Raw genomic sequence first — 20,711 nt, 5'->3', positions numbered from 1 at the left:
ATTATGTTTGTGGCCTACCTCAACTAAAATGTGTATTTCTAACAGAAGAGACTCTTTAGCTAAAAGTTGTAAAAGATTCCAAAAGAATAAACATTTTTAGTTGTGCCTCTGAAAATTCACTTGAGAAAAATCCTATCTGAGAATCTGTATTTCTACCAATAGAGGGCACTGTGCCCTTGTAAAAGGAAACACAGTGCTCTTCTGATAAATTTAGTGGAGTTGCAACATATTTGCCCATTGTACACTTAGATGAATCACCTAAAGCACCAGAAATTCCAATTTCACCAAACAACAAGTAAAAGCATTAAACCTGAGAGTTTGAAAGAATTTTAACTTTCATCAGATGCAGCATAGATGAAGTGGGGTAGGGAGACTTTTTGTTATTTTAACATTTAATTTGCAAATCCCAAGTAGTTTCAAAGGAATTCCTTGCAGTGATTATCTCCTATTTAATAGTGAGGTTTTGCTTATTAAAATTGTTGAGATCTTTATACCATTATAGTGCCCTCATTTCATAGTGTTTCATTCTCTATACCAATAAACATTTCATAGGAATGTTGTTCTGCGAGGCTATCTGCATAAATGTGTTTGCTCACAGTATCAGAAAAGCATTGAAGAAGTGAGCACAGTGCTGGTTTGTTATAAAACTGTAATGGTGCCCTTACCAGATTGCTCAATAAATGTGCAGATCCTAAACTGGCCTTGTTCAGCAAACCATCTCTTAGTGATGTCACAGGTAACACGGAATATCGTGACAGCAGCAGGCACTTGGCCAGTCTTCTTACTCCTGCAGTGACCTGCTCTCATGCAGAGTGTATTTCTCTCTTCTTTTCACCTCAACTTCTTTTCTCGCTTCATTTCTACTACTTGCTCTTCTTTTTTTTTTTTTTGGTACCGGGAATCAAACTCGGGTCTTTGCACTTGTGCAGCAGGCAGCGAAGCTACGGAACTAAATCCCTGGCCCTACTTGCTCTTCTTTTACTTTCAATAAACTTTGCCCTTTTGCATCAAAAGAAACAAAAAAGGAAGCAGACAAAGAACACCTCTACAGACAAGTGTGGTAGAACAAGGGTCCTGTGCTATACAGGCCCCTTCAGCATCAATGTCATAATATGGGGTAGGGGGGCATTTGGATCTTGGTCCTTCTGCTTACCAGCTCTGAGGTTATCTTAAAGCTACCCTCCCTGGACCTCAATTTTCACATCTGTGAAATGGGGTTGATAAGAGTACCTGTCTCCTAACACTGCTGTATGCAGTCATAGAAGAAATATATCTGAAGAACTTAAAATAGTACCTGGAACTCAGTAAATACTCAGATTGCTGTTTATATACCTTCACCTTTTCTTTTTCTTTCTTGATTTTTTTTTTTTTTTGGTGCTGGGGTTTGAACCCAAGACTCTTGTGCATGCTAAGAGAGAGCCCTCTCCCAGTGAGCTACATCCCTTTCCCTTTTTGTTTTTTGTTTTGAAGCCACGTCTCAGTTAGTTCCCACTTGGTTTCAAACTTGTGATCCTCCTGGCTCAGCTTCCTGAATAGCTGGAATTACACCCTCACTTTTTCTAAGTAGAGTTCATGTGGAGATACGGTAGCTGAATTCTTAGAACATATTCCATTCTTGTCTGTTTCCTGAGGATCAAGAGTTTATTCTTTGTTTTCTCTAATTAACCCTCAGTTAATCTGGTGCCATATCAGATAACCAGATGTGTATTAATCTTTAATGATTTAAATTTTCTCGATTATTTTTTCTTTGAAGTTGTTCCCATATTAATTCAATGAGTTTTCTCCTTCTGGTCCAATGCCGTATTTTGCTCAGGAGTTTTTCTTGTGGGATATATAATCACATCTTAGTTGTTTTTAGTGATTCAGATTGACTTTTCTTTCTTTCTTTCCCTCTCCCTCATCTCTCTCCCTCCTTTCTCTCTCTCTCTTTGCATTGAAAAATCACAAAACACAAGAGAAATTTTTTAAGATTTCACTATTACATTCCAATTTATTATAGTCTTTTTTCATAACAAATTTATTGTGTGATTTATAAGCCATTTGTGTTCAGCACAATTAAAAATTTAAAACCGTAATTAGCCATTTATATGAAAGGATTCTATTAACTTCCAAAGTCTATATAATCAAAGTTCATTACCCATATACTGATTCTGGGTGAGAGAAACCAGTATCTAGCACAGAAATATATAGACACATTTTTATAGTTATGGATTTGGTCTTGAAAGGTGAGGCTGGTAATAATTTGTTTTTATTTTCATTATATGCTTTTAATCTCTGTATTGTAAGGAGTTATCTACATAGTTGTTGTCTCTAGGTAGATGAGTTAAGCCTATTATAGTGAGGCATTTTGCTTCCAACTTGTTACAGTCTCTGATTAGGTAAATAATGGGAAGTGAAATGATCACCAAATGCTTTGTCTAATAAACATCTGGCATTTCTGTTGGTATAGTAGGGGTTCTGTAGTATAGACTGGAATCCATAAATTATAATCTCTTCTCCATTAACCGAAGAACTATGTATTTTTAAGATATAGAGTGCAAAAAATAATGTTGACTGAGTGAGTATTCCCTGAAATAATATACCTCATCTGAATTTAGGCTTTTAAATGAGTCACATGTGGGTGTACACACACACACGTGCGTGCACGCGAAAAGGTGAGCCATCCTGGGATAGAACATAAGGTGATAACAGTATGATGCCAGCCATTTCTTATATGTGACTGTAAACTGTTGTCAAAAATCAGCCACTAGAGAAGGAAGCAGTCCTTTTGTCTGTGGGTCTCTCCCATTTACATTAGTGTTTGTGTGAGGAATTCAGAATGCTGAGTCAAGTTCATTTATCCAGATGGCCTAATGGCTTAGGAGACAGAGGGAACTTCTACTGGAATGTATTATTATCCCATAACTTACAGGGTGGTTTTTCTCTAATGATAAAAATTATTACTTTCTAGGGCCGGGGATTTAGCTCAGTGGTTCTGGTGCCTGCCTCACAAGCACAAGGTCCCGAGTTCAATCCCCAGTACCAAAAAAAAAAAAAAAAAAATTACTTTCTAGTGTTTTTCATGTATTTTTTAAGTTTAATAAATAAAAGTATTGGAGATTGGGCCAGGGATTTAGCTCAGTGGTTCTGCCTCCTTGCAAGTGCAAGGACCCGAGTTTGATCCCCAGTACCAAAAAAAAAAAAAAAAACTATTGCAGATAAAAGGTAAGTTTCATAGCTGATTTTAGTTTTCCAGAATGCCTTTGTGTTGAGATACAGTTCTTTTGTAATAATTTTATAATCATTATTTTAGAGAAACTCAGGACATATCCCAAAATACTATTAAGATTACTTTTCATTAATTTTTTCTTTATCATTGACTTTTATAACATTTATAATATTAAAATTTATTAAAAAGTTTCTTCTAAAAATACAGTAATTTTATTAGATATTAATAGAAGCATTTGAAGGTAAAAATTAATTTCTTAAATGTGTGCTTGTGGATTCTTGTCATTTGTTCTGGGTACGTGGGAAATGTAAGCTTAGAATATTCTGTGTATTAAATTACTGAACATTTAACCTGATTAGGGTTTGAACTGAATGTGTATTATCCTGACATTGAATGAATTCATTCATTTATTCAACAGACAGGTAAGCACCAGGCACAGGCAGAAAGAAAACAAAGTCTTTGCCCTGGAGGAACCCACAGTGCGGTTAGGAAGGCCAGCCCGGCACCAGATAATGCCTGCAGGAGTGGTTGGTGGCAGATTGGAGATGTGAGCAGTGCTCTTCGAGTATACCCCGGACAGCAGACCAGCCGTGGAAAAGGCTGGCTAGGAAAGGCGAGTAGAGAAGGTGGCACTTAACCAGGGAGGGTCCTGCACTTTCTGGAAATGAAGATGTTTGTTGGGGTTGCTTGAAGATATGAGACTGAACAGAGGGAGAGGTGAACAGGGAGGAGCTCAGCTTGGCCTCCCTGTGTAACAATGGCCTGTGCTTGGCTGATGCAGTAGGAGTCTCATCGGAGGTGATCCAGTTCAGATCACAAATATATTCCCACCCTCTTCACTAGCATAGTCAGGAATGTGAGGCAGGAATGATCTCAGAAAAAATGACCCAGAATTCCAGGAATTGCCTTTAGATTCCCTGCCTCTTTTGGGTCCCAGTACCCAGCACTTCTCCAAGCCTTTCTTGCCTGCCCAGCCTTGATCAGAAAGGATCATCTAGTACGTCAGTGGGAAGATATTATTTTACTTTATCTGTGTATATTTCATGCTCGGACTGTCTTCCTAATACACAGACCTATACTGTGAATTTTAATTTAAGGTGTTAGGATAATGTATGTGTCAAAAGCCTACCTTTGGATCCAAATTTCTCTGTCTCTCCCTAGTAACGGGACATTGGGTCATTCAGTTGTTCTGTGCCTCAGTTTCTTCCTGTGTGAAAGATGGTTAATGGCACATGACAGTGCAGTGACGTTTGGAACAGGAGGACATATAACCACTTACTGCACAGTTGCTATTATTACCTTTATGATAGATGTTGTTATTACCTGTATGATTTTCTAGATTCTAGAAAAAAAAACTGTACGACTAAAGACTTTAGGAGCACCAGACCCTACTATTTGTCAGCACTCAAGAGAAAGCATCCTAAAATATATGGAAGTGAAATAGGGAGGTTATCTGTGGGTTTAGTCTTCCTCTTTCTAGTGGTTCTAGACTTTCAAGAAAGCACATATTTTATAAGATACTGTGTAACAATGTACTGGATATGGGATAAATTCAGTGAAAGTCACAGCCTCTGCCATGTTTTATATCATTTGTTCAAAAATAGGTAGCATTATTGGGCATAAATATGTAAAAGTATATAGAGGGAAAAAAGCAGCCATCCAAAAAAATAACAAGGACAGCATGGACATATGAGTAAGATATATTTTGGGGAGTGTTCCTCTACTCAGGATGCATGCATGCTTTCAACTCTCTGGGAAAGGCAGAAGTAGGGACAGTTTTTGTGGGCGGAGGGAGCTCTGTATAGTATGGGAAGCCATGATTGCCCTCGAAGAGTGGGTACTAGAGAGCTTGGTGCTTGGAAGTGGATGAGCTGAGCCAGCTCTGTGTTAACCTGGCGAACCTTGAGTTTGGCACTTCATGCAGTAAGCTGTTGCAGGAGACAAGCGGGCTGGTTGCAGTGACAGGCTCTTACAAGCTCTAAGGGATCCTCGAATTATTTCAGTGCAGTAGAGTTTGTCTTGTGTGAAGTACAAAGAGTAGGAGGTACAAAGTACAAAGTAGGCTGTGTGGCTGGGACTGGGGCCACAAACTGGTATTTTTGAATGAATTGGCCTTGGGACTTACCAACTTTGTGCATCATAGATCAAAGAAAACAAGAGCTGAAGGCCCTTGCGGGACAACCTAATCCATAAATAAAGAGTATATGGGTGTGTCAAATTGGTGAAAAGAGGAGAGAATTTGAAAAGCATGTTTAATGTGGTTTGTTTCATAATGGGAAATGAAGCTTTTTCAGATCTCCTTGGTTGAGGGAAGACAGGTGGAACCTCATACTGCAGCAGAGGATCCTAGGGGCCTGGGTCAGCCACAGCCGTGAGATGACGGTGGCCATTGCATGGTTTCCTCACCTGTACACAGGACTGCAGATCCCAGCCATTTAGAAGGACCATCAGTTGGCATCACCTGGCAGACAGTCCTTGGGAGTTTGGGGCAACAACACAACTTTTATAAAGAACTGGTATTGAGGCCTGGGGATTTAGCTCAGTGGTTCCGCCACCTGTCTTGCAAGCACAAGGTCCCGAGTTCAATCCATGGTACCAAAAAAAAAAGAACTGGTACTGTTCGTTGTACCACCAGAAACCACATTCTCAGCCCAGGGAATTGAAGATGAACAATCCCCTCAGGTTCCCTTTAAGAAAAGTATCAGGAGAAAATGGACTTAGAGTGCCAGGTTTCTCAAGTGTAAATATAGGACACCAAGCTAAATTTGACTTTCAGATTGAAATGAAGAGTTTTATTATGTCTAAAATTCCTGTTTAACTGAGCATCTTGAATTTTATCTCATATGTCTAATTGGAAACCTAGAGTCCTAGTAGAACCAAGACATGGACTGATGACTCAATTATCCTAGATGGCATAGGGATTTCATCTGAGGGCGTGCCCTTCTTGGGTTCTTTCTAGATGCCCCGCAGTGCTGGCTTCCTTATTTTCTCCTCTCTCTTCCTTCATCCCCAGAATTGTGTAGTGTTGGCACATGCATTTTAATGGCGTTAACTTGTGGTTTTGTCAGTGTTGTTGTAGAATGATAATAATTACATCTATTGAGTACTTGTTGCACTAGAGCCTTTACATAAATTATTTTATTCTCATAACAACCCTGTGAGAATAGGCATTACTATTGCAACTTCCAGATGAGGTGCACAAATACCACAACCAATTTGGGCAAAGGGTGGATTCAGACTGAGAGACTTCAGGTGATTCATCTGTGTCAGCAACTTCTCTGCATAGTTGTATCACAACAGCTTAGAGTTGATTCCATGACAAATTTTTTGAGGAACTGTCTTATTTTTCTCCGCTATCTGTGATGTAAATTTCTCTTCATAACCATGGGTTTGTGTTCAAATTCCATGTCATATTATTTTTCTTTTCTGATTTTGAATTTGTTCACTTTATTTTCCTAAAATAAGATTTTACCTTACCAACTAAACTGATGTGCACTTTAATCCCTTCAGAAACATTTTTTTTTAAATTCTTTTATTGGTACATTTTAGGTATACAATACATTTACATTTATCTTTGGGTGATTGTACTTGTACATGATGTATCTTTGTTCTCATTTTTTCCCCCATTACCTGTGCGCCCTTCACCCCTAAACCCTTCCCTATTTACATACTTTGTTTCCATTTTTTTTTCTTTTCTCATAATTTTTCCTTTCCATTCTTTCCTTTCCCCTTCCCCTCCCACCACACCTACTCCTTTGGACCTTTTCCAATTTCAAAGTATCATTTATTAGTTATTAACCCTTTTAGTCCTTATTTACCGTCTCAGTTTCTCACACTAGAGAAACTATTCGGTATTCACACATGTGTGTCTTATTTATTTCACTTAAGAGTATGGCCTCAATATGCATCCATTTAGCTATAAATGACTCTAGTTTCATGTTCTTTATGGCTGAGTAGTACTCCATTTTATTAAAAAAACCACATCTTCTTTATCCAGTTTCCAGTTGATGGGCACTTGGGCTGTTTCCAAGCTTTAGCTATTACAAACTGTGCCGCAATAAACGTGGGTGCACATACATTGCTGTGGTAAGATTCTTTTAATTCTTTTGGGAAAATACCCAGCAGGGAAATAGCTGGGTCAAGTGGGACCTCCAGCCCTAGTTCTTTGAGGTATCTCCACACTGATTTCCATAGTGGTTGCACCAGTCTGCACTCCCACCAGCAGTGGAACAGGGTTCCTTTCTCTCCACACCCCCACCAGCATTTGTTATTGGTTGATTTCTTGATAGCAGCCATTCTTTCTGGGGTGAGGTGGAATCTCAGTGTTGTTTTCATCTGCATCTCTCGAATGACCAGTGATGTTGAACATTTTTTCATATGTTTATTTGCTGCTTTTACTTCTTTGTCTGAGAAATGTCTGTTCATTTCAGATGCCCATTTTTGAATTGGGTCTTTGAATTTGGGGGGGTCAATTCTTTATATATTCTTCAATTCTTTATATATTTCAATTCTTTATATATTCTAGATAGTAGCCCTTTGTCTGAGTTACAGCTGCTAAAATTTTTTTCCCACATTGTAGGTTGTCTCTTAGTTCTGTTGGTGGTTTCTCTGGCAGTGTAGAAGCTTTTCAATAAGATGAAATCCCAGTTATTGATTCTTTCTGCTAGTTCTCGTACTACTGAGGTTTTGTTCATAAAGTCTTTTCCTATGCCAATAGCTTCGAGAGTTCTACCTAAGTTATCTTCCAGCAAGTTTAGTGTTTCTGTCTTAATATTTAGATCTTTAATCCACTTAGATCTCAGTTTAGTGCATGGTGATAGATATGGGTCTAGTTTTAATCTCTGAGGGTTGAAATCCAGTTTTTCCAACACCATTTATTAAATAGGCTATCTTTCCTCCAATGAGGGTGGTTGGCTCCTTTGTCAAAAGATGAGGTGGCTGAGTATGTCTGAAGTTGTTTTTGGATCTTCTAATCTATTCCACTGATCCTTGGGTCTGTTTCTTTTCCAGTACCATGCTGTTTTTATCACAGTAGCTTTGTAGTATAGCTTCAAGTTGGGTATTGTGATACCCCCAGCCATATCTCTGTTGCCCAGAATTGCTTTTGCTATTCTGGGTCTCTTCTGGTTCCAAATGAATTTTTGGATTGTTTTCTCTAGCTCTGTGAAGTATATTGTTGGAATTTCAATCAGCATTGCATTAAATCTATATAGCAGTTTTGGAAGTATGGCCATTTTCACTATATTGTTTCTTCCTACCCAGGAACAAGGGATGTCTTTCCATTTTCTTATATCCTCCTAGATCTCCTTTTTCAGGGTGCTGTAGTTTTCAGCATAGAGGTCTTTTGCTTCCTTTGTTAGATTGATTCCTAGATATTTCATTTTTTTGGATGCTATTATAAAAGGAATTATTTCCCTAATTTCTGTCTCAATGAGTCTGCTATTTGTGTATAAGAAGGGTATTGTTTTTTGAGTGTTGACTTTACATCCAGCTACTCTACTGAATCTGTCAATTAAGTCCAGAAGTCTTTTGGTAGAGTTTTTTGGGTCTTCTATGTAAAGTATCATATCAGCAAATAATGACAGTTTAACTTCTTCCTTTCCTATCTTTATTCCTTTTATTTTTTTCTCTTGTCTAATTGCTGTGGCTAATGTTTCCAGAACTATATTGAACAGCAGTGGTGATAGTGGACATCCTTGTCTTGTTCCTGATTTTAGCGTGAAAGTTTTCATTTTTGACCATTTAGTATGATGTTGGCTGTTGGTTTTTCATAGATAGCCTTAATCAGGTTGAGATAAAGATCTTCTATTGCAATTTTTCCTTCAGAAACATTTGGAGTGCCTTCACCTTCTCAACTTCCTAAATTTTGGCATTGAGTTAAGTGAATTCATGTTAGGTATTACATTTAATATGGTAAAGTCGCAAAATTCTGTAGGAGCCTGGACTCAGGATTTATATGTTGATTATGTACATATTTTTAAATGAGTTACAGCAGTTTTTGTCAGTACTGCGGAATGAATCCAAGATCCACACACTGAGCTGATCCCAAGTCCCCTAACCCCTTCTGAGACAAAGTATTGCTAAGTTGCCCAGGCTGGGCTTGAACATGAGCTCTTCCTGCCTCACCTTCCAGAGTGCTAGGATTGCAGCCATGACCACCATGTCTGGCTGAGTTACAGCAATTTGAAGACTAGAAAATCATTGTTGAAAAGTATTTTATCAACCAAATTATGTTCAGGATTACTTTTATTAGCTTTCAGCTCTTTGAGACACACCATCTTCTCCATCTGATTTCATTTCTGCCTGTTCTCAGTTACAAAGATATTAGGAAGGTGACACTTGGTTTGCTGTAAAATGTAGAATCTGTTTCCCCAAGATCATTGATTTAAGTTTGACAGATTTAAAGGGATATAACCTACTCAGTGAGTTCTTTTAGTCTAGAATATTTTCCTTTTTTCCTAGATGTTACAGTTTAGGTTTTTGGCTTGGCTGAATTTGTAGAGAGAGTTTGGTTATGAGGGTTTAAACTGGTCTGTACCCTGGCCAGCTTCACATGTGGATGCCCTTCCTCCAGTAATTTTGTCTCTAACAGCTCTGTGTGCTCTGTGTCCTCCAAGGCCCTGTCTTTGTCATTTTGCTCGTGTAAGCTGGCCTTGACAGCTGCATGTGACAGTTGGGAAATTGCTTTCAAAATCTGGCATTTGAGTTTCAGTAGCCAATTTGTATAAGAAAATCACATATTTTTTATAATTTTTAGTTGAAAGCATTTGCATTCAGTATCTTTTAAATAAGAAATAAAGTAGAATGAATAAAGACAACAAAGACCGGTTTTGCTAAGTATCTTGATAACATTTTGGGAAGAGGCATGGGAAATATTTAAATGTAATTCAATATAACACTTAAATACAAATTCAAAATATTTAAATTTGAATCTCTAAATTGTGAAAACCTAGTTAAGAAATTAAAGTTAAAATACATATTTGATGCCATCTTTGTAGAACCTGTTTATATGTGTTTTTAAGTAGAATTATGTTAACTAATAATAATAAGCCATTCATGACAAATGATCAGAAGAGAGATTTTATAAATTAATAGCAGACCAAGTGTAGGAATTCTACCCCATGCATACATAAGTAATTTTTAGTCTTAATGATTGAAACTATTGCCACAGTCAGAGGTATTTGTTCATAATTACTTAGCTAAATAATTTCACTTAAATTTTTCTTGGTGCATGTTTGCAGTGCATAATGATTACATTCTTCATGGGGAGTTGGTACATGTACAAAACACATTTTAATTCTTGTTTCATCCCTCTCGCCTCCCTTCCCCTCACTCCTTCTTTCTTCTCTTGGTTTTCTCCCTTTTTTAGTTAAATAATTTCTATCCATCTATTATTATAGGCTCCTTTATCACTTGTAAATTTATGGAGCCAACCTTTTCTAGTTTGGTTATTGATGTCCATGAGCTAATTTTTAGATATTACTGGTAGCAACTTTATACCTCTGGTACTTAGCAAAATGCTTGACCATGCATATCTTTCAGTGAATACTTGTTGAATTGAAATTAAACAGGCTGGTTAAGGTGTCTGTGTATATTATATTTAACAAAGAAATAAAAAGATGTTTGTGTTTCATTTCGTATGTCCCCCTATTGTTAAGGAACATGGGAATAGAAAACTTGAGATTCTAAAATATTTCAGTGGTCAACTAAGATAGATAGCATTTTTAGAAATAGTGGTAAAATTAATTGTAAGTAAGAGGGTTTTTTTCTTAAAATGAATATAAATACATTCACCTCTATATACATATACACCACCTTTAAAAATGGCAAAACTGTGGAAATACTGATAAAGTAATCATATATATTATATATTTTCCACTCATATATGTTTTATATTAGCATCTTTTACATAATTTATTCATGTTTTCTCATTGTTGTATTTTTGCAAAACAGGTGTAATAGAATTCTCTAAGTAGTTTTATACAGTGTAATAATATTCTCCCCACAAGCCAGAACTTCCTAATATTAAAACTTCTTTCTTAAAAGCCAGATCAGCATTGGCTTTGTATTCCACATTTCTGCCCAATAATATTTTTATTTTTTAAAATTCATTACCTAGGATTGGACTCAGGGCCTTTGCATTGAACTACATCCTCACGCCTTTTTTAAAAAAAAATTATTTTATTGGTACAATTTAGGTATACAATATAATGACATTCATCATTGGAAATTTGCACCTTTACATAATCTCTCTTGGTTCTTATTTTTCCCCCTTCCCCTGCCCTCCTTTCAACCCCTCCATCCCTCCCTATTTACAAAGACTTTGTTTCCATTTTTTTCATTTTCTCATATTAATTCCATTCCCTTCTTTCCTTTCCCCTACCCCTCCCACTTCCCTTTCCCCTTTGCCCCTTTTCTTCCTATTTCACATTATCTATTATACCATTTAGTCCTTATTTACACTTTCAGTTTCTCACACTAGAGAAACTATTTGGTATTTACACATGTGTGCCCTATTTATTTCATGTAAGAGTATCGTCTCAATGTGCATCCATTTAGCTATAAATGTCTCTAATTTCTCATTTTTTATCCTTGAGTAGTACTCCATTTTATTTTAAAAACCACATTTTCTTTATCCAGTCTCCAGTTGATGGGCATTTGGGCTGCTTCCAAGTTTTAGCTATTACAAACTGTGCTTCTATGAACATGGGTGCACATATATCACTGTGTTATGATTCCCTTAATTCTTTGGGGAAGATCCCCAGCAGTGGAATAGCTGGGTCAAATGGGACTTATCATCCTAGTTCTTTGAGGTATCTCCATACTGATTTCCACAGTGGCTACACCAGTCTACACTCCCACCCCAGTGGAGCAGGGTTCCTCTTTCCCCACAGCCCCGCCAGCATTTATTATTGGTTGATTTCTTGATAGCACCCATTCTTTCTGGAGTGAGGTGGAATCTCAGTGTTGTTTTCATTTGCATCTCTCAAATGACCAGTGATGTTGAACACTTTTTCATATATTTATTTGCTATTTCTGCTTCTTTGTCTGAGACATGTCTGTTAATTTCAGATGCCCATTTTCAGATTGGGTCTTTAAATTGGGGGGGGGGTCTGTTTTTTTTTAAGTTCTTTATAGATTCGAGATAGTAGACCTTTGTCTGAGGAAGAGCAGGTGAAGATTTTTTCCCACATTGTGGGTTGTCTAGTCTCACTGTTGGTGGTTTCTCTTGCTGTGCAGAAACTTTTTAATAAGAAGAGATCCCACTTGTTGATTGTTTGTGCTAGTTCACAGGCAACTGAGGTTTTGTTCATAAAATCTTTTCCTACACCAATGTCTTCAAGAGTTCTACCTAACCTCTATTTCAGGCAATTCAGCATTTCTATTTTAATATTTAGATCCTTAATCCATTTTGATTTTAGTTTAGTGCATGGTGAGAGATATAGGTCTAGTTTTAATCTTTGGCAATTTGAAACCCAGTTTTTCCAGCACCATTTATTAAAGAAGCTATCTTTCCTCCAGTGAAGGTGTTTGTCTCCTTTGTTGAAGATGAGGTGGCTGAGTGTGTCTGGAGTTGTTTCAGTATCTTCTGATCTGTTCCACTGGTCCTCAGATCTGTTTCTTTGGCAGTACCATGCTGTTTTTATCACAATAGCTTTGTAGTATAGTTTCAAATTCGGCATTGTAATACCCCCTGACATGTCTCCGTTGCCTAGAGTTGCTTTTGCTATTCTGGGTCTCTTCTTGTTCCAAATGAATTTTTGGGTTGTTTTCTCAAGGTCCTTGAAGTATGCTGCTGGGATTTCAATTGGGATTGCATTGAATCTATATAGCAGTTTTGGAAGTATAGCCATTTTCGCTACATAGATCCTACCCAGGAGTAGGGAATGTCTTTCCATTTTCTGATATCATCTTCAATCTCTCTTTTCAGAGTGCTCTAGTTTTCAGAGAAGAGGTCTTTGATTTCTTTTGTTGGGTTGATACCTAGGTATTTCAGTTTTCTTGGATGCTATTGTGAAAGGAATTGTTTGCCCTAGTTCTGTCTCAGTGAATCTATTGTTCATGTAGAGGAAAGCTATTGATTTTTGTATATTGACCTTGTATCCAGCTACCTGAATTGACCTTGTATCCAGCTACCTGAATTTGGTTTTTGGGGGCTTTTTAGGTTTTTTTTTGGTACCGGGGATCGAACTCGGGTCCTTGCACTTGCAGGACAGGTGGCAGAACCACTGAGCTAAATCCCCAACTCCCTGAATTTGGTTATTAAGTCTAGAAGACTTTTGGTGGAGTTCTTGGGGTCTTCTATAGAGTATCATGTCATCTGCAAATAATGACAATTTGACTTCTTCATTTCCTGTCTTCATTCCTTTTATTTCTTTCTCTTGTCTAATTGCCGTGGCTAATGTTTCCAAAACTATATTGAACTGGAGTGGTGATAGTGGACATCCTTGTCTTGTTCCTGATTTTACTGTGAAGTATTTCAATTTTTGACCATTTAATATAATATTGGCTGTTGGTTTTTCATAGATGACTTTCATCAGATTGAGGTAGAGACCATCTATTCCAATTTTTTGTAGGGTTTTTATCATAAATAAGTGTTGGATTTTATCAAATGCTTTTTCTCCATCTATGGAGATAATCATATGGTTTTTGTCCTTGGCTCTATTGATATAGTGTATTACATTGATTGATTTGCACATGTTAAACCATCCCTGCATCCCTGGGATGAATCCCACTTGATCAGGGTGTATGATCTTCTTGATAATCTTCTGCATTCTATTTGCCAGTATCTTATTGAGGATTTTTGCATCCATGTTCATTAGTGAGATTGGCCTATAGCTCTCTTTTTCGGTTCAGTCTTTCTCTGCTTTGGGGATCAAGGTGATGCTTGCTCCCAGGAATGAATTCAGGAGTATTGCTTCCCTTTTAATTTCATTGAAGAGTTTAAACAGTAGTGGCAGTAGTTCCTCTCTAAATGTCTTGTAGAATTCAGCAATGAAGCCATCAGGACTTGGGCTTTTCTTAGTAAGTTTTGAATTACATTTTCAATTTCATTGGTTGATATTGGGTCGTTTAGAATTTTTAGGTCATCTTCATTCAACTTTAATTCATATGTATCTAGGAATCTGTCCATTTCTTCTGTGTTTTCCATCTTATTGGTGTATAGGTTCTGGAAGTAGGTATTGTTGAACCTCTGGATTTCTGCTAGGTCCATTGTAATTTCACCCTTTTTATTCCTAATTGCATGGATTTGGGCCTTTTCTTTCCTTTTTCTGATAATGTAGGCTAAGGGTTTGTCAATTTTGTTGATTCTTTCAAAGAACCAACTCTTGGCTTCATTGATTTTTTTTTTTTTTTCTTGGTACCAGGGATTGAACTTGGGTCCTTGCGTTTGCGAGGCAGGCGGCAGAACCACTGAGCTAAATCCCCGGCCCTTCGTTGATTTTTTTGTATTGTTCTCTTAGTCTCCATTGAATTGATTTCTGCTCTGATCTTTATAATTTCCTCCCTTGTATGAGCTTTGGGTTTGTCCTGCTCTTCTTTTTCTAGAAGCTTGAGGTTCAGCATCAGCTTGTTTAATTGGGCTCGCTCTGTTTTCCTAATATGTGCATTCACTGCTATGAATTTCCCTCATAAGACGGCTTTCATTGTGCCCCATAGATTCAGATATGTTGTATTGTCATTGTCATTTAATTGTAGGAACTGTGTGATTTCTTCTTTAATTTCCTCTGTGACCCATTGGTTATTCAGAAGTGTGTTGTTCAATTTCCGTGTGTTTATGTAATTTTTGTGGTTTCTTTTGCTATGGATCTCCAATTTCATCACACTATGGTCTGATAATATACAGGGGATAACTTCAGTTCCTTTGCACTTCCTTAAACATGTTCTATGAGTGAGTATGTGGTCTATTTTGGAGAATGACCCATGTGCAGCTGAGAAGAATGTGTATTCTGATTTTGTGGGGTGGAAGACTCTGTAAACATCTGTTAAGTATATTTGTTCAAGAGTTCGATTGAGTTCTAGTATTTCATTACTTATTTTTAGTCTAGTTGATCTATTTGTGACAGTGGGGTATTGAGGTCCCCCACTACAATTGTATTAGTGCATATATGACTTTTCATGTCCGTTAGTGTTTGTTTTATATAGTTGGGCTCACTAGTGTTTGGTGCATAGATATTTATGATTGTCATCTCTTCCTCTTGGATTCTTCCCTTTACAAGGATGTAGTGTCCTTCTTCATCTCTCTTAATCAGTGTTGGTCTGCAAAGAGGATAGCTACTCCTGCTTTTTTTCGGGTTCCCGTCACATGGAGTATTGTTTTCCACCCTTTAACTTTCAGTCTATGAGTTTCCTTTTGAATTAAGTGTGTTTCTTGTTTGCAGCATATTGTTGGACCTTGCTTCTTGACCCATTCTGCCAGTCCATTTCTTTTGATTGGTGAATTGAGACCATTAACATTGATGGTTATAACTGATACATATTGACTTATCATTGTTGTGACTTTTTCTTTTTGTTGGATTCTTCCCCTTTACATTTAATTTCTTGTGGTGTGTGATGGATTCATTCTGCTGTGCTTCCTGCGGTTGTGATCCTCATTGTCTGTTCCTATGATATTTTCTAAAATTTTTTTGAGTGCTGGTTTGGTATTCATGAAGTTCCTGAGATGCTCTTTGTCATGAAAGTATCTTATTTGTCCATCAATTTTGAAAGATTGTTTTGCAGGGTATATCAATCTGGGTTGAAGGCTCTTTTCCCTTAGGGCTTGGAATACGTCACTCCAAGCTCTTCTTGCCTTGATGGTTTGTGTTGAGAAGTCTGCTGTGATTCTGATGGGCTTTCCTTTGTATGTGATTTGTTTCTTTTCTCTAACTGCTTGTAGAGCTTTGTTCTTCTGTTGGATTTCTGGAATCTTAACAGTTATATGCCTATGTGTAGATTTGTTTTGATCAAGGCTATTTGGAGTCCTTTATGCCTCACTTATCTGTATATCATGTTCTTTTCCCCTGCTTGAGAAGGTTTCTGCCATTACTTCTGTGAACAGTTTTTTTTTTTTGTCATCTGCACTCTCTCCTGTTTCTTCATTGACTCTGATCAGTCTTATATTATTCTTATTTGCATCATGTAGCAGCAGCTGCTGGATTGATTTCTCGTGATCCCTTACAATTTTGAAGCAATTTTTCTTTTCCTGGTCACTAATTGCAATCTTATCTTCTATATCTGAAATTCTGTCCTCACATTGGCTCATTCTATTGTGTAGACTTTCAGTGGAGTTTCTGATCTCCTGGAAATCCGTTTGCATCTGCTTTATGGATTCCATTTGTTTCCTTTGTTGGGATTCCATCATGTTCCTCAGCTCCTCTCTAGATTTATTAATCATGTCTTGCAGTAGTAGCACAATCTCTGCTGTTATGTGAGAAATTATTTCTGATTTCATTTTTTCCAGATCCTCTTTTGTTTGCCAGTTCAAGAGTCCAGGTGGTTGAGCATCAGAGTGTTCCATCTTCTTTCCCTTTGGGGTTGCTGTAGGTGATCTGGAAGTCTGGTTTTGAGTCTTGTTTCCATGTCTTCTCATTTGTATGAGGGAGGGGGTGCTGTTGGTGTCTGCAGGGCTCACCTCCTCTGCGCTGGGAGTGGTAGAATGGCGTCCCGGAATCCCCTTCCTCTGGGCTCCGAGCGGTGGAACTTCCACCCCTTTTTTATTTTTTATTTCAGACAGAGTCTTGTTAAGTCACTAAGTTGTACAGGGTGGGCATGAACTTACGATATGTTTATCTTATCTTAAGCTCCCAGAGTGCTCATCTTACAGGCATGTGCTACTACACCTGGCTACCATACTTTTAATTAGTAAAACCAGATGAAAGCAATATGGTAGGTACAAGTTGTACAACAACACATAAAACTTGAATGATTAGCTAGCTGGGCACCATGGCATGCACCTTTAATCACAGCTATTTAAGAGTTTGAGACAGGAAAATTACAAGTTTGTGGCTAGCCTAGGCAATGTAGTGAAACCTTGTACCAAATAAAACTTTAAAAGTTCTAGGGATATAGCTCAGTGGTAGATAACTTGGCTAGCATATGTACAGCCTTAGGTTCATTTTCTAGAACTGGAAAACACACATGCACGAACATACACACTTGAATGATTTACGAAGGAGACAGGTAGAAAGTCAAATTTGCAGATGCATGTCCCTATAGACATAGTAATGACCTAGGGTAACCAATTCTAAGTAAACGGCAGATAAAGTAGCTCTCTAGTTTACCTGAAGAAGATCAATGGCACAGAGGTGATGCCCCAGAATGGCTTTAACCTTGAGTTATGATGTTCACTTCAACAAACATTTGGGGTTTTTTTGGTAACCGGGATCAAACTCGGGTCCTGGCGCTTGCTCAGCAATCAGCAAAACCGCTGAACTAAATCCCCGGCCCCCAACAAACATTAGTTGATGGACTGCCAGGTCCCTGGTGCCACAGGAGTGATGGGGATGCCACACTTGACAAGGCAGACATGATCCTGCCCTTCTGGAGCCAACAGGCATTATCCAGATTTGGCTGTGTGTCCAACCCACATGAATAGGCCATTGTAGAACTTCCCTTGTACTTTATAAATCAAAGACTTACCAGGCCTTTTAACTGTAGTTTGCAGACTAAGTTGTATTTTCTCAACTTCATATTCTTAACACTCCTCTTTACTGGGTTACAGCTGTGAGTGGTTGAGATCCCCTGAATGAACTATGTATCTCTAGTGCCTGATACCTGCCCTGCCTGTAGTGTATCAGTGCCTTTGGAGAAACTCAGAATTGTCTATTGTGATAACAAACCATGATTTGGTTTCAGAACCATTTGAATAATCAAATACTGGTAAGGGAACCTGATTTACTTAAAGTCACTTGTACTAGGCTTTCAGTTATTCATAAATACAACTAGTAAAAACCAAGAAGTAGAAGAGCCTCTTGTGTAGTCAGATCAGTTTGGGGCCAGCAAATAGGATACTAAGGAGCAGGCCAAGTATCTCAGGTTTGGGGTGGCCATGTGAGCATAAGGCCATCTGAATAGTGGTGGGGTACACATGTGCATGAGTGAGAGCTCCCAGGTGTGTATATGTGTTTACAGGCAGGGGCAAGACAGGGTCAGATGGCCAGCCTCTTCCTGGGAGCTGAGTACAGGCAAGAGATCCACTATACTGCATGCACTAGAGTGACCTCAGGCTTGTCTCAGACACTGTTTTAAGAATCTTGCTTGTTTCATCCTCTTGGCTACAATAATTACAGAGATAGGGCAGGGAAGGAGTCCTGCTAGAGAGAAATGTGAGCGTCTAGTCCTGCAGCTAGACTAGCACCCAGTATAGAGCTGACAGAGGCCAGCTGCATTGCGAAATAAGAAAACTACTAACAAAGAACAAACTACAGGCCTCATATCTAACTGACCAGTTAGATTTACGTTCCAGGTATGATTATAGTGCTGAAAAACATCTGTGCGATAGCCCGTCTCTCCACAGTGCAGATAACTGAGATTGAATGTGTATTGCAAACAAGTCATCTGTTTAATTTCCAAGTTAGTTTTTATGACTATGTTATTTTTCTAGTGAATTTTCAAGGGATTACCTTTTCTAATTTTAGGAATCTGAAGGATGTGGTTGTGGCCTTCACTTTGTGTTGCTGATGGAGAACATTGAGTACCATTCTTTTTCCTCTCAACACCAAATGACTTTCTGAATGTGCACTGATTAATTGTCCGTTTCATTTGAAAACACTGAAGTTATTCAGTATAATTAAGAAAGTTTATTTTTTTGTTGAATAAAAACAGTGGCAAGCCTGTTTTACTTAAAACTAAGTGCAGAGATTGTTTCATGTAAAACAGGTGGCACCAAGGTCTGCAAAAAGCTTGGGCCCTTGATGTAGATCTGATTCAAACGCAAATGCAACATCTGCAGCAGCACAGCCTGGTGACTTCATGGAAGTTACTTGATGGGCTATTCCTGAACTCGGAGTCAGGCAGGAAAGCTCACAGCAGTGTTTTTCCAGGGCTGTTTGGGGATGGCATCAGACAATGCTTGTCACATCCTAGCGTGGTGCCAGCACCAGCTATGCTGAGTAATGAGTGTTATTTTACTTAGATGTTCCTTTTGAAGGATCCTATGTCCTGCAGACTCTGCCATCATTTTCAATAACATTTGATGAGCCCCTCTTTCTATCCCTGCTCACAGTGCTAGCTTGTGACAGTCCTCTCTGACCCTGACTTGAAAAAAAGAATCGTTGCTGTTTAAGTACCTCAGTGGTTTTGTGTGTTTTGTTTTGTGATGAGTCTCGCTGTGTTGTCCAGGCTGGTCTCAAACTCATGCTTTCCCAGTCCTCTCATCTCAGTCTCGTGAGTAGCTAGGGCCACAGGCATGTGCCACTACACTGGGTGACCATCACCGCGATGCCCATGAACCCAAGGGATCTCCATCCACAGGGAAAACCGCCATTCAGTGGTGATTACAGGTTGATAAGGAAAACGTACATTTTACCTTTTTGAGAAAGGAGAGGGGCTTGTCTAAAGATGAAGTACACCACCATACCAGGCTCCAGCTTTTCCTGAAAGATTGTTGCTGCCGTTCAGTAACCCTGTCTGAAAGCAATCTTTTCCTCCTCAGTCCTTAAGTGGCTCTAGACTACAGTTATTTAGGTGGGTATTTCATATTTCATTTTTCATTTTATGACAGTCTTAGACTGTATATGTATGTATTGAGTATAAATAGAATACCGTATAGTCAATATGTATGTTTTATATATAGAGAGAGTATATTTTGTGTCTGTACCTATCTGAGGAGCAAGCACAAGGTATTTCGTGTATATTAGATCTGATTGCTCTGCAAGATTTAAACAGGAAATGGGTACAGGTATCTTCTGACTTGTTTCCAAAGCCCATCTACCTGTGATTAAGGAAGGAAGCTGTCAGTGAGCATGGTTACTCTTGGGGCAGTTGAGGCAGTGTTCCTTCAGCAATGAAAGCAGTGAGACACTTTTTTTTTTGGAAAGTCCTGAGCATTCCTTCTGGTCTCCCAAGGAAATTCTATTTAAAATTACCACTCTTCATTTTACCCAGCTCAAAATATTTATCACATAGCAAGCAATCAGTCCTAAGTGCTCAATTAAGTCAACCTTTTATGTACATTAAATTTGGGCATGGACATACTTATATACTTGTAAGTGAGCACTTAGCAAACATACTCATTCCTTTATGGAAAGAAGCACCCAGCTGTGTAAAGGAAAACTCTGGCAGGATTGTGTGTGTTTGTGTTTAGGGTGGAACATTTCTTATTTTTTTCTCTTAAGTCATATTGCATGTTCCTTGTAGAAGGCAGAAACCAGAGCCCAGGGGAGCTGGAAGCCAGGTACAGCTTGAGATGAGAATAAATATGCAGAACAAAGGGCAGTGAGGGCTGGTGGGGAGGATAATAGGGAAGGCCTGGCTGAGGCACTCCTAGAGCCCCCGGGGCAGGTAAAGACCACTTGGGGCG

At 38.4% G+C, this 20,711-nt stretch overlaps 1 protein-coding gene and 1 pseudogene across 10 annotated transcripts in view; one reads left to right on the top strand and one right to left on the bottom strand.

The window, feature by feature from the left end:
• Scaf8 (SR-related CTD associated factor 8) overlaps window positions 1-20,711 on the top strand; it is a 208,939-nt gene that overhangs the window by 131,155 nt on the left and 57,073 nt on the right. The window contains exon 22 of one of the 10 annotated variants that reach the window (XR_015444070.1): window positions 3,627-3,821. The exons of the other annotated variants lie outside the window; for them this stretch is intronic. The gene's annotated coding sequence lies outside the window, so the exon portion shown is untranslated. The remainder of the gene's footprint in view (window positions 1-3,626; window positions 3,822-20,711) is intronic. 10 annotated transcript variants of the gene reach the window in all.
• The window catches only part of LOC106010412 (heterogeneous nuclear ribonucleoprotein A1 pseudogene), a 38,107-nt pseudogene that overhangs the window by 9,469 nt on the left and 7,927 nt on the right, over window positions 1-20,711 (bottom strand).

This window comes from Heterocephalus glaber, unplaced genomic scaffold, assembly GCF_053883595.1.
Source record: "Heterocephalus glaber isolate CG9 unplaced genomic scaffold, H.glaber_assembly_v1.0 deba00001593, whole genome shotgun sequence".
NCBI classification, from domain to species: domain Eukaryota; kingdom Metazoa; phylum Chordata; class Mammalia; order Rodentia; family Bathyergidae; genus Heterocephalus; species Heterocephalus glaber.
The sequence above is the reverse complement of the archived record's forward strand: the minus strand, read 5'-3'. Positions and strand labels throughout refer to the sequence as shown.